A 13,157-nucleotide genomic window follows, 5' to 3' on the forward strand; every position below is an offset into this window, starting at 1 on the left:
AACGCAGAGCCCAGCTACAAGTTGATGCATTTCAAGGGACTGGCTAGAAGATGTCAGAAAGACTGAGACCTGGGTCTGCTTGAGTAAAACAGGCCTGTTTTGTTACATGATTGTTGTTGTATATGCTTTATTGTTGTATTGTTCCAAATAAGATGGGTTTTTTTCTAAGTTTGTTCATTGTTATTTTTTTATAAATGCGTCACAAGGCAGGGTGACACTGTCATAGATATGAACTCTCCCAGTTCTTAAATTAGATATATCTATTTATTTGATGTTGCTTCTTGAACAAAACAGGTTACATATATAGTTTGTAACAGATTTACACACCTTATGCTCACCCACAAAGCCAAATTTAGCCCAGCAACCCTGGATTACAGCCTGCCAGATGAGGTAACTGACAACCTCTGTTTTGCAGTCCCAAGCTAACCACAAACTACAAGTTTCACAAAGCCTTAGGTAGGTCATGGGGCATAGCTGGTAAACTGCATTCAGCTTGATGAGATAAACATGGTGCTGGCCTGATTTGTAAAATATTACCTGCCAGGGCTCAACAGTGTTAGAAATTATGACTTCTGTAGAAGACCTCTAGCTAAGTTATTAGGTGCAAATCAAAAGCTGCCGCAGATCCCTAGCGCCCCAAACAAGGGATGTGTGAAAAACAAACCAAAAAAGCCTCATACATTTCTTTTTTTTTATAAAGCAGTATTTTCTTTATTTTCACTCTTACACATCTTTTTTTATATTATTCCTTTTTATCATTGCTTTCAGTGAGAAACGTGTTTTTGGTTTTACCTGTTTTCTCAGGCAATCAGGATGAATTTCTCAGAGAAAGTACTCCTTATCAAAGGGATCCTTTTTGCCACACTTCAGAAGGATAAGGAACCATTATAAAAGGATGTTTATACTGGCCTTGCTAGTTGGATGAATTTCTTTCAGGAACTCCAAGACAAAACTTATACCTAGCTATCAAATGGACACCAATTCCAAGATCTGTTGTGAAAAATGAATATTCTTCTACTTGGCTAGTAGCCAAAGCCATGATATCAGGAGAATAAAGCCATCCCTATATTGATATACCTTGGCATAGACTGGTAATAAACTCATATCTTATTTTCCACCATATTTCCTCAAAAGCATCTGGTCCTTTGGAAATGTCTTCAAAATCCTGAAATTTCATGCAGCTATTCCCGCCATTCTCTTTCCCTTTCCTCTCTCTCTCTCTCTCTCTTTCTGTGTGTGTGTGTGTGTGTGTGTGTGTGAGAGAGAGAGAGAGAGAGAGAGAGAGAATATTGTGCCTGTTAGAAAGAAGTTTCATGTGAGGTGCACTTGTTGGGATTCTTGTCAATACTCATTCACACACTCAAATACACACACACACACACACACAAAACTCCACAGTAGACTCATAGCTTCAATAATTCCACATAATCACCATAAACATTCAGTTCCATGTTTTTGTGACTGAACATAGTAGCTGACCTTGGGTTGCAGATCATTTTATCTATAAACGTCAAGACTATATGGCTATCAGGGATACCTTCTCTCTTGACACCTCTGTAAACTGAAAGGGTATTGACAACATAACAGTAGTTAAACCAGATTCAAGAAGTGCATATCAAAACTGCCCTGTTGTTTGTATTTCTAAAAAAACTGCTCTGCTTGCTCCTTGATCCATTAAAAGAGTTTTTACAGTTGCTACTGTGAGACAACACCATTTTAGAAGGATAGGGGAAAGTTTCCCTGCCCCAGAGCTAATGTGGTACAGTGTTTAGCATGTTGGACTAGGATCTGGGTAATCCAAGTTTGAATCCCCACTTGCTGTGGAAGCTCATGGGGTGACTGTGGGCCTATTGCTCTGAGTATCTCTCTACACAAGACATTTCACACAGGAATGCTCAAGTGACTTAGGGTCAAAACACACGAGACACATGGGCAAGTGTTGGATCCTGCAAGGATCCCTGGGAATTGTAGTTTAAAAAAACCCAGCCGCTCATATGAATCTCAGTGAGGGAGAACTGCATCTACAGGGACTTTCTGTCTCACATACACTCTCTCTTTCTCTCTTTCAAAAATCCTCTGGAGAGCTCAGGATGGGGTTTGGGGTTTGGGAATGATGTAACAAGAGGTAAGAAAAAAGATGAGGTGTTTTGCGAATGAGAGAGAAACCCATTCCCACTCATTCTTCTCCTGGCAGGGTCCTGTTACATCCCCCCGCCCTCGCCCCCACCCCCGTCTCTGAGCTCCTGAAGGAAAACCAGCAGACTGGATTTTTGGAAGAGAGAATCTCTCCAGCTGAGTGGATGTTCTTTGCAAGAAAATCCACTTCACTCGGTTTCCCTCCAGTTGCTGGGGAGGGGGGGGTAAGACTACCATTCCCAGCAAAGCTTGTGGAACCAATCAAGTGCTCTTCATGTGTAATTTGTCTTGAGTGTTTCCACTCTTACCTATAAGTAAAATTCATTCTTGTCAAACCAAGAAAGCAGTGGGGCACATATCAACATATCTGAAGGACTGACATCCATATAGATAACACAATCTGTATGTCAGAGCCTATATTTCAGGAAAAATTACTTTGAAAAAAATTACTTCGAAAAGAAAAATTATTTTGAAAAAATGAAATTTGGGGCTAACCCACTCCCCCATTACCAGGGGCTCCAAAAAGTGAACCAGACATAGCACTCTTTTGTGTGACCATAGCAATCACAATGTATGCCAAGGGACCCATTTTAATATTGAGTACAGGATCTTAAAGACAACAACCAGTATGGCAAAGAAGGGAAAGGGGAGCAAGAAGTAAGGGGGGGAGAAACCCTTCTCTATAATTCATCAGAGGATTAATGAATTGTTGAGTGTTTATCCATGAGATCCCCCATTCACATGCAAAGAAAATGGAGAGCAGGAAAAGTGTTAGCAAAAAATTGAGTGCTCAGTCCTGGGAAGCTAAGCGATCCCCTTCCTCTTCCTTTCCTTTCGGTGCTCTATTGCATTCAGGATTTTTGTTCGGGCCTGGCTCTGATGTTCAAAATGAGTCTACTGGAAGGAAAAATGCTAAAGCAAAACTATTTATTTTCTGTAGCTTTCTTTTTAAAAGCCAGCCCATTATCTTTCCACGTCTACTATTTTTAATTTGACCCCAGTCCTCAGAAGCTTCAAAGTAATAGAATCTTTGGATTTTTGCCACACATTCTTACTGCAATAGCAATATGGATGTATTTTTTCTATTTTATAACAGTTCATCAGTACATTTATAAATTCAGTAATTAGCCCTAAGCACTTGGCTGAACAGATTGTGGTTTAGTGAGAATCTATAAATTATAGTTAGGAAGGCTTATTAATATATCATTCTGCTTATTGCTGCAAATTTATTCTACCCCAAATCACAATATGGATGTACTGTTAAAGTCAGTCACTCACAAAATGCATCCATTGCATTCAACAGGACCGTTTGCAAGTATATGGTTACCGGTTATTAATTACATTCTCTTTCACCTTACAGCTGTACTAGTAATGCCCATACAATCATTCTGAAATAATGGCTTGGTGTTAACAGGTTGGCAGGAAGATGCTATTTCCTCATCGAGTGCTTTTATTTCAGTAAGAAATAGTGGTTTCTCATTGTAGGAAATCTTCATTTACTAGGATGTATCTGATGTTATGGTGCTAAAATTGGATGGCTTTCAGTTCACAGAGTACTTATCAAGGGGTATTTTTTCAGTAGCTACAGTTCTGATGCTTCTAAATTTCAGACCTGTGACAAACATCAGAATGTGAGGTGGAATCAATGCTGTATCTAAGTGGAAGGTAGAAATAGGGTTCCCAGCCCCCTTTACCTCCCAAGCAAGGGGCTGGCTGTTGTGTGTGCACATGCTCCAAAGGTCCTGATGATGTCACTTGTGCTTGAAAACCAGAAGCAACAGAGTCTCAGTGAGGGTAAAATCAGCCCCAAATATAGAATTTTCACTATGTTTGGGGTCAATTTTGTCCCACAGAGACCCCAGAGCACCCAGTTTTCAATTGGAAGTGCATCATTGGGTCCCCCAGAGTATGTGTGTGCCACATCACTATATGTTCCAGTGTCTCTCACCTGCTTCCCCCCTCCTCACCTGTGCCAGCCTAGGTAGATAGAGGCTAGGTAGATAGAGGCAGCACATATCTGCACCTGGCATGTTGGGAACGTTCCCCTTTTTAATAGGTAGGAGAACACCTGCTTTATCTAGTGTTTTCATGTATATTTTGGTCAGTTATTCACTGGTATGATCAGGGGGAAACTGGGAGGAAAGAACACCCCAGGAAAAGGGCCATCTTCTTCTCATTTTCAGCTTTCCACAGGCGCCATCCCCCAAAGGTGGAAGAAGAGCTAGCTCACCAACTGTGGTGGCTTTGCTGTGAATCTCCTTTCCTGCTATGAATCCCATTCCCCTGCTCCCAGCCTTGGCTTTCTGTTATGTGTCACCTGGCCAGCGGGCAGAAAAAGATTTAGGGAACATGTCTGGGAGCCCCGCAGCTCCTCCTGAGCACTTCAGCATCTCACCAGGAATGGCATAACATAAGGTCTACTGGTGTGCCCCTCTTGACTGCCCTGTCCCCCAGTTTTGGAGCCAGGGGACCCAGCAATCTTATTGGCTGCATAGGACTTGATCAAGCACTTGGTTCTCTGCTTGGCATGGGTCTAGGTTGGGCCATGTGCCTTGCTTCCCACCCAGAATGGAGCTGGGCTGAGTTGTACTCCTTGTTCCCTCCATAGCATGAGGCTCAGGCCACTGGCTCACAGCAGTAGTGGCAGCTGATGCCCATCCTAAATGGGGTGACCTGGGGGGATTCCCTCCCCCCAGGCCATCAACCCACTGGGACTGTTTCTAGTGGTCTTAATGGCCAACCTGCCCTTGGACAAGGAATCCTGAAGCAACTTGTCATACTGGTTATTAAGGAGTTAGAAATGAGAGCTTGATTGACAGGCTTCTCTCTCTTCTCCCTGATTGGCTAGCCAGAACCAGCCTCAGGATGATAGTTGGTTGCTGACAGGATTTTGGGTTCAGTTGAAGTGTGAGAGAGTCTGATAAGCACAGTCAGACAATTTCCCCTATGAAGTAATAAAAAAGAAAACATTTGCCTTAACTGTAACAACATTGTCTTAAGGAAGACTTTTAGTTAAGGATTCCGAGTATAAAAGCCAGCACAAGTTAAAACCCATTTACACAGCCAAGATAGAACTGGGTGTGTGTTTTTGGCAGAGTTAGTGGGTAGTAACTGGAGACTCTCATTCAGTCCAAGTGAATAGGGTTATGTCTCCTTAGGTGAAGAATAATAATTCCTGCCCAGTGTCTAGAACGAGTTTGGCTTTAGAGAAGACCCTGGGTCTGTTGTAACAGGACCCAGGGTCTTCCCTAAAGCCAAACTCGTTCTAGACACTGGGCAGGAATTATTATTCTTCACCTAAGGAGACATAACCCTATTCACTTGGACTGAGTATTGAACTAACATCAGGGTACCTGAGTTGAAAAGGAAAATCTGTGAATAAACATTGTTGGTTTAACCTAAACAATAAACAAAATACCTCTCACTATTAAGGAACAAGAACATAGAAACTAAGCTTAAAGAAACCTATGGTTTAAAGAGTATTCTGTTCTACCAACAAATTTTACCCCAGCTCTTTCGTTCCCTGACTGTTCTTTTTCCATCTCTGCCTGTTCAATAAAATTGCTCTTTCTTTTGGGAGTTATTCAGCCTCTAGTGCCATTTCATAAAAAGAAGAGGGCTCCTGCTTTTCCCTCATCAAGAGTGGGACACAAAAGAACTTCAAAAGTATGAATAGAGACATGCTACTTGGGACTGCCTTTAGCTTTTGGCAGGAAAATATGCCTCACAGTGAGGGACTGAAGGGGAGGGGGGGTCCGTCATAGACCTGTTTTACATTCACAACCTATTACACATAGTTCAACTGCTCCTTTTTACACCTTATATTTCATAATTGTTTGCACATGCTTCCCTAGAATAGTGTATGTGGTTGCTATTACACTGGCATTCCTCTGGATTATAGGCATAACATTCACCAACAATAGTCTAGCAGGAAGGATTGTTCTTCTCAAAACAAAGTATTACAAGTCACACATGAGCAGATGAAGCTGCTTTAAATTGAAATTGACAATTTGTCTATCAAAATGAGTACAGTCTACTCTGAATGGAAGCAGCCATTCAGGCTTTCAGGTAGAGATGTCATTCATATCACTTACTACCAGATCTTTTTACTCAGAGATACCAGGGATTGAACTTCATGCAAATCAGGTGCTTTATCACTGAGCCATGGCCACATGGAAGAAAGAGTCAGAAGGAGACAGAAATAAACAAAACCAGAGTACAGGAATTACATAGCTGATGGACCTCAAAAGTACAGCATTAGCTCTTCTAAAAGGTGTAGCTTTATGAAAAGTATAGTAGTACAGCAGTTCTTAGACCTCAGTAATTGGTGATGGTCTCATAGATAAACCAATTTCACATCAGATGAAAGAAATGGACTTGGAGTTTGTGATCTGACTGTCCTTTACATATGGACTAGTAGCCACTGTTTCCTTCTGGAATGTGCTTTGTATACAATGCATGGATGGGATTATGGTCTCTGTGTGCAGCTAGCATATTGCACCCATGAGAGTAGTATTTGTTCATCAGCTGAGCTGCAGCTGGCCTGGAGTGGAATTTTAACATTCATGAACTGAAATCAGAACAATGTGCTTAATTGGTTCCTCAGCAGAGAGTGCCTGCAGATGCTACTATACCATTCTATGAGTTCCAATGCTCTAATGTTTTGAGAAACTTAAAGAGGGTGATTTGTTGATCAGCCTCAGATCTTCAAGATGTGAGAATTGAACTACAGAAATATATCTGAAGATAGATATAAAAGATCGTCATTAGATGTATGCATTGAAAAAACTTCTGTTACAATTTGGATCTGGGGGTTCCTAAACAACTATGTGCTATAATTAGTTTTTTCCAGGTGAGGTGTGGCTGGCTTGGATCTAATCCTTTTTGTTTTTTTTAATGTTATCATGAGTTTCTGGCCTGCTCTTTGCAATACGGATTTCCAGGCCCTTTGGGGCACCTGTTTTTGCACTCAAGGACACCAAATCACATAGAGCACAGTCCTCCCTCTAAACCATTCATCCACCGAAGTTTTTCCACAGCTGTACTACAAACATGCACACAACAACAGACCCTGAAAAAGGTGAATGTTGGTGGCCGGTCACACACTGTGGCAAAAAACTGACTGGCAAAGGGGTAGCAGCAGCATGCAGAGTGGTGGCAACATTGATAATGATCCTGCTTTATATTCACTTTTTATTTTTCTATAGTGCCAATAAATTATTAGTTTGCATCCTGCTGTTGCCTGTTGCTTTCATGACTCCTTGTGCTTACTCCCATAGAAGTGTCTTTAGAACTGCAGCCTATGATAGAAGTCTTCTAATGCTTTTAGCAAGATTGATTGATTGAACAACCCCCTTGCACAGCCCCCCCCAGTGGCACTTTTGCTCATAGTGACCATCCATGTGGTTTTATAGGGGTGGGGGAGATGGACCAGAGCCTGGGTAGCACCACAGAATGACTCAAGATGCATCCCAAAAGGTCTACTCAAATGAAAGTCCCATGTTATTTAGTAGTGTTTACTCCCAGGGAAGCCTGGGTAGTGATGGGGAAAAATTGTGAACATCCCCCTTCCCCCTTCTTGCCAACAGAGTTAATTAATAATGTAACAGCTTTCTCCCCTTGGGTTCCAACTGGTGAAAAACGTTAAGTAAAACAAGATGCTGCCCTGCAAACTGAGCCCAGTGTCTGCCTGCTTGCTGCTACTGGAGCTGCAAGGTACAAACAAACACAAACTTTTTGAAGGGAGGGACTTGTTACAGTTTAGTTTCCTGGATTTAGTTCAGTGTTCTGGAAGCTGCTTTAACAAAATGAAATGGCAATTTCTGAGTGTATTTCCAGCTTGTTTGTTTTGTTTTGCACACCCCTACTAGTCATGTCGAGTAAATCATCAGAAAAATCAAAACTAATTTATCAAAATGGAAATAGAACATTGTTGCGAGAAAGAATTTTTTTTCTTGTGAGAGAAGCCTAATGGAGGGGGTGGGGAGCTTGCTCAGGGGCCTGCAGAATTCAAACACTTTGTCCAACTTGCTTGAAATGTTGGGCTTCTTTCAAGGACAGGCAGAAGACACCCCACTGCAATTTTTGTAAACCTTGGGTGGATCACAACAACTACAGCTCCCCCAGAAGCCCCCATAGGAAACAATAAAAATGCAAAGCTGTCCGGGACAGAGGTTGCAATGGAAGCGTTCCCCACTTTCTGAAAGGAAGCAAACAACAAGAAGAAAGGAAAGCAAATGCAGAGCTTTCAATGGAAAGGATTTTTTAAAATTATCAGTCACTGTAAAAGTAGGGAAATGAAATTAATGCAGTCAGGGCATGTTTTAAATGCTGGTGGCCTGCTGCTGTTTGATGGACATTTTAGGAACTAGTAGAGAGAATTTAGTATGGCTGCTCAGAGAGAGATCTATTTTGGGGGTCTGACCCCCCCCCCATTCAATCTGTTTGAAATTTAGGATTACTTTAGATTAGAGGGAGGATTGTGGTTTGTGTGATTTTGGTGCCATTAAGGGCAAAAACAGCTGCCCCAGAGCCTCCAACTGGACCCCCTCCCCTTCCCCATTGAAAAGAACAGCCATAAAAATCATGAGAATGGAAAAACCGGACAGGTTTTGAGTTCGACCCAGTAACGCACCACCAGAAAACTACCCAATCATGGGTAGTTTCACTGAACAGATTTGAAAACACCATGTAAATTTTCAAAATGCACACCCCTACTGAAAAAGGCTATATAGTCACAATGTGTTTAGTCTGTCGTGGTTTTGTATGTGAATGCTTTATGACTATTTTATTTATTAAAAGATATTTGATTTATTTGGACTCTATATTTTAGGATATATTTGATTTGCTCCCCTGACTTTTGGAGTTTATTGTTTTGGTGCATTGATTGTAGGTTCATTTCTCCTTTTTAATCTTTTTTGTGGATAGATTTTTCTGCTAATGCCATGATCTCAGCAGTTACATTCTCCTCTTAGTTTTCATTTTTACATTTCCATTGTCCATAGGCAGTGAGGAAACAGAGTGACTCAGCAGGTCTGATAATTACGATGACTAACTTGAACACTTAGCCCAAGTTCTCACCACAGCATCTCTGATTTGTGTTCCTGTGCACAACAATTTCCCCAGTCACACTTCCAGTTCATTAGCTTGGGGAAGGCTTTCTTTCTGCATAAACGGGACTGCCCCAGCCATTCCAGTTTACCAGGCACTAGCCCAAAGATGTCAGCACTCTGTTTGCTTGTTCTCAGTAGTAGAAGATGGAAGGGGAAATGAGGCACAGGTTTCTACACTGAAAATCACATAGGATTCCAGAGCAGAGAGAGTATATTGGGGAAAAGTTTATCTTGGACGGAAATGGAAAAATTAATGTGTTTTAGAGCACAATCTAGAGGAAGGAAATGTGATACTACTTTGCTACAGCAGACCTAAGTTGAAGTATTATATTTCTGGAACAGACTGTGAAATCATATTGCACAACTTCTATTATAAATGTTTTGGTAAATTAGGATTTGATGTGATTAGCACACTAATAATATGATATAACAGATGGCTATATTTTATTAAAACAAAAACAAGAAAGATGAATTTCTTTACCAAAACTGTAAAATGAGGAGAGATGCACCAAAATCTAGGGGTAAGGCAACAATAGGCCTATTTTTTGTTTAAAATGTATAAAATGTTTATTATGCCACCTTTCCAGAGAGCTGCTTGAGACAGCTCATATATAATATATGAAGCCAGAAGATAAAATGGGTGGCTACTGGAAAATACTCCCAATTGCATTTAGGACTGTTTCTAATATTGACTGTGAACAATCAATTGAAATAATCCACTACCTTCAGACCAGCCAATATAAACGTGCACATTTTTAAAAGTAACGTGTACCCCTTCTATCCTGTTATATGAGAAATGGCTAAACATAGTCTATTTGCTGTGGTCATATCCCGATGCACTTTTGATTGGTCCTAGTTCAAATATGTGTTTCTTTGTGGGCTTTCTCATTTTATGTGGGAGAAGTATAGAAACAGTTTTTTAAAAAGAAAAACCTATATCCCTAATTATACTGTAATATTAGAAAAGAGCAAGAGTCCAGTAGAACCTATGAGACTAACAAAATTTGTGGTACGGTATGAGCTTTTGTGAATCACGGCTCACTTCTTCAGATACCTGAATAAGTACCTTCATCTGAAGAAGTGAGCCATGACTCATGAAAGCTCATACCCTACTACAAATTGTGTTAGTCTTATAGGTGTTACTGGACTCATGCTCTTTTCTACTGCTACAGACAGACTAGCACAGCTACTCATCTTGAGCTATAGTGTAATATGTTGTGCAACATCTATATAAACAATATCTTTTTATTCTGCTCTTTCTCCAAGGAACTTAGAGTGATTTACATGGTTTTTCCATCTTCATGTTATCCTTACAACAATCTTATGAGGTAGGTTAGTCTGAGAGAGAGTGACTGGCCCCAAGTCACCCAGTGAGGCTAATAACTGAATGGGGATTTGAACCAATGTCTCCCTAACATTGCTACACTACATTGGCTAACATGTAAAACTCTTGCTCAGTTTGCATGAAACCATGGTTTAATTAAACTACAAATGAACAAAGTGATTGTTTGAATGCAGACCACTCCACTGATTGTGGTTAGTTCCACCAAACCACAGTTGGAAGCCAGGATATGAAGTTGGTTTATTAAGTTGGATCAGAAGATAATTTCACAAGATGTCTAAATGAAAACATCCTGCTTTGGTGATGCCTTCCCAGGCAACAGAAAGAAGGCAATGCAATGAGTATTTGTTGAGTCAAACCAGGGTTTGAGTTTACCCAAACTCTGCTTCCATAAACTAACCATAGTTATAATTCCCCACAGTTTTGCCTTCTGTCTGAACCAAACCATTATGTGAAGATAGCCTGCTTTCAATGCAACCCACCATTCACGTCAGACGTTCTTCATTCCTTTGAAAGCCAAACTTTATGCAAGTCTATAGCGAAGCCTGAATGGCTTGAGTTTTTATGCATTTTTTAAAAACAAGCCTGGAAAGAAATTTTGGATGGAAACACTTTTTATCAGCAGGGGAGGGCGCTTAATCCTTTTCTGCCCACAGCTTTCCAGTCTGCATGACTTCCCCAAGCTCCTTTCCCCCATGTAGGGTTCCAGTTGCCTGTTTACAGAAATATGAATCTGGAAGTCCATGAAGGACAAAGCAGGTTGGGATGACCAAGGAGCAGAAAAACAGCTTGCAGGGAAAAGAGGAAGCATATTCTTGGAACCAAATTGAAATTAATTTCAATGGAATGCTCTTCTGAGTACGTATGCTTAGGATGACTCTCATTTAGTGGAACTTAAGATCATAAGAGCAGTTGTGCTAGACCAAACCAAAGGGTCACCAAGTGGAATATTCTAATAGTGGCCAGCTGAGTGGATCAGGAAAGTTTGCAGGGAAGATTTGATGACAACACCTATTTCCTCTTGTAATCAAAAGTGTACTGCTTTGGAATACAGAAGTTTCATTTTTGGCTATCACAGTTCTAAGCCTGCAATCATTTTTGAAATTAAATCTTAACGTGTTTAATGTTTTGGGCACTTGTATATTGGTATTACTGTTGTTCAGTGTCTATATAGCACTTCATCCCAAAATACCTTTTAAGGATTAAATCAGGTGGTTCTTTTAATCCTTCTGGTTCCACAGCTAACTGCTCCAAGGCACAGACACTTATGGAATCTAAAAATATACCCCGCTGCTGGTTGTTATCTAGTCAAGTTGAGGGTGTTGAAATCACTTTTATTATCTCCACTTCTGCTGCTTCTTTGCATTCCCTTTTATATTTAAAGATCTACAGTAGCAATAGAAAGGAGTGCCTCCTACTCCCTCAACCCACTTGCCCAGCAACCCAGTCCTGTCTGTCAGTGCCAGGGGTTGTCTTTCCCAGTCCTGCTATTTGAACTCTGTTCACTGTAATGGAGAGGAAATGAAATTCGTGCTCTTTAAATCTTGGAGGAAGACTGGGATAGAAATGGGATACGTTGTGCTTATACATGGAAATCCTGTGCTTTGCTTTTAAACTATAGCCTCTCATTCAACTAATTTTCATAATCTCTAATAGTACACTAACATGTTACAGGCTGAGGTAATTGTCTGTAAATACTTGATATAGTGGCACTACTGAAGCCAGGAAGGACTGGGGTGAAAAAGTGTCCCCCCAAAATTTTGTACTTCCAGGGCACCCTATTTATAAATTCCAGGACTTCGATCCACTGGTAATTTCCACAGATGAAAGAAATTTTCATCCATGGAACATGACTTCCTCACTTCCCCCCACCTGCAGCAACCCAAAATACTCTCCATTTCTTCTTCTAGGTGGAGTTGCCAGCCCCTCTTACCTCAGAAGTGGGGAATGGGGTTTGCAAGGCAGGCATGGGGTCTTGATTAGACATGGACACGAACAGAAAAAAAGATGAACATGGTGTTCATTGTTTGTTGCCATCCATGAACAACGAACATTGACAAACATGATCATGCTCATGAACATGTTCGTTGTTCGTTGTTCATTGTTCGTGGGGGAAAGCAGGCTCTCCTCCAGCCATCAAGATCCCTACTGCACCACTTCCAGAAACCCTACCTGAGCAGGCAGCAGGAAATGTACCAATAATAAATAATAGCTTGGCCCCAGAGCCTGGAAGCAGCCCTGGAACCTCAAGGGGTAGATCCCTACTGCACCACTCCCAGAAACCTTACCTGAGCAGGCAGCAGGAAATGTACCAATAACAAATAATAGCTTGGCCCTAGAGCCTGGCAGCAGCCCTGGAACTTGAAGGGATAGATCCCTACTGCACCACTCCCAGAAACACTACCTGAGCAGGCAGCAGGAAACGTACCAATAATAAATAATAGCTTGGTCCCAGAGCCTGGCAGCAGCCCTGGAACCTGAAGGGGTAGATGCCTACCCCACCACACACAAAGAAAATTCAAGCTCCAACGCACTCATCCTGTCTCTCTAACAGCAGCCGTCTCTCC

General features: G+C 41.2%; 1 pseudogene; it reads right to left on the reverse strand.

Annotated features, from left to right (window-relative positions):
* Positions 1 to 885: 885 nt before the first annotated feature.
* On the reverse strand, positions 886 to 1,715 carry LOC129332707 (GPI-anchor transamidase-like; annotated as a pseudogene).
* Positions 1,716 to 13,157: the final 11,442 nt, after the last annotated feature.

This window comes from Eublepharis macularius, chromosome 6, assembly GCF_028583425.1.
Source record: "Eublepharis macularius isolate TG4126 chromosome 6, MPM_Emac_v1.0, whole genome shotgun sequence".
Taxonomy (NCBI): domain Eukaryota; kingdom Metazoa; phylum Chordata; class Lepidosauria; order Squamata; family Eublepharidae; genus Eublepharis; species Eublepharis macularius.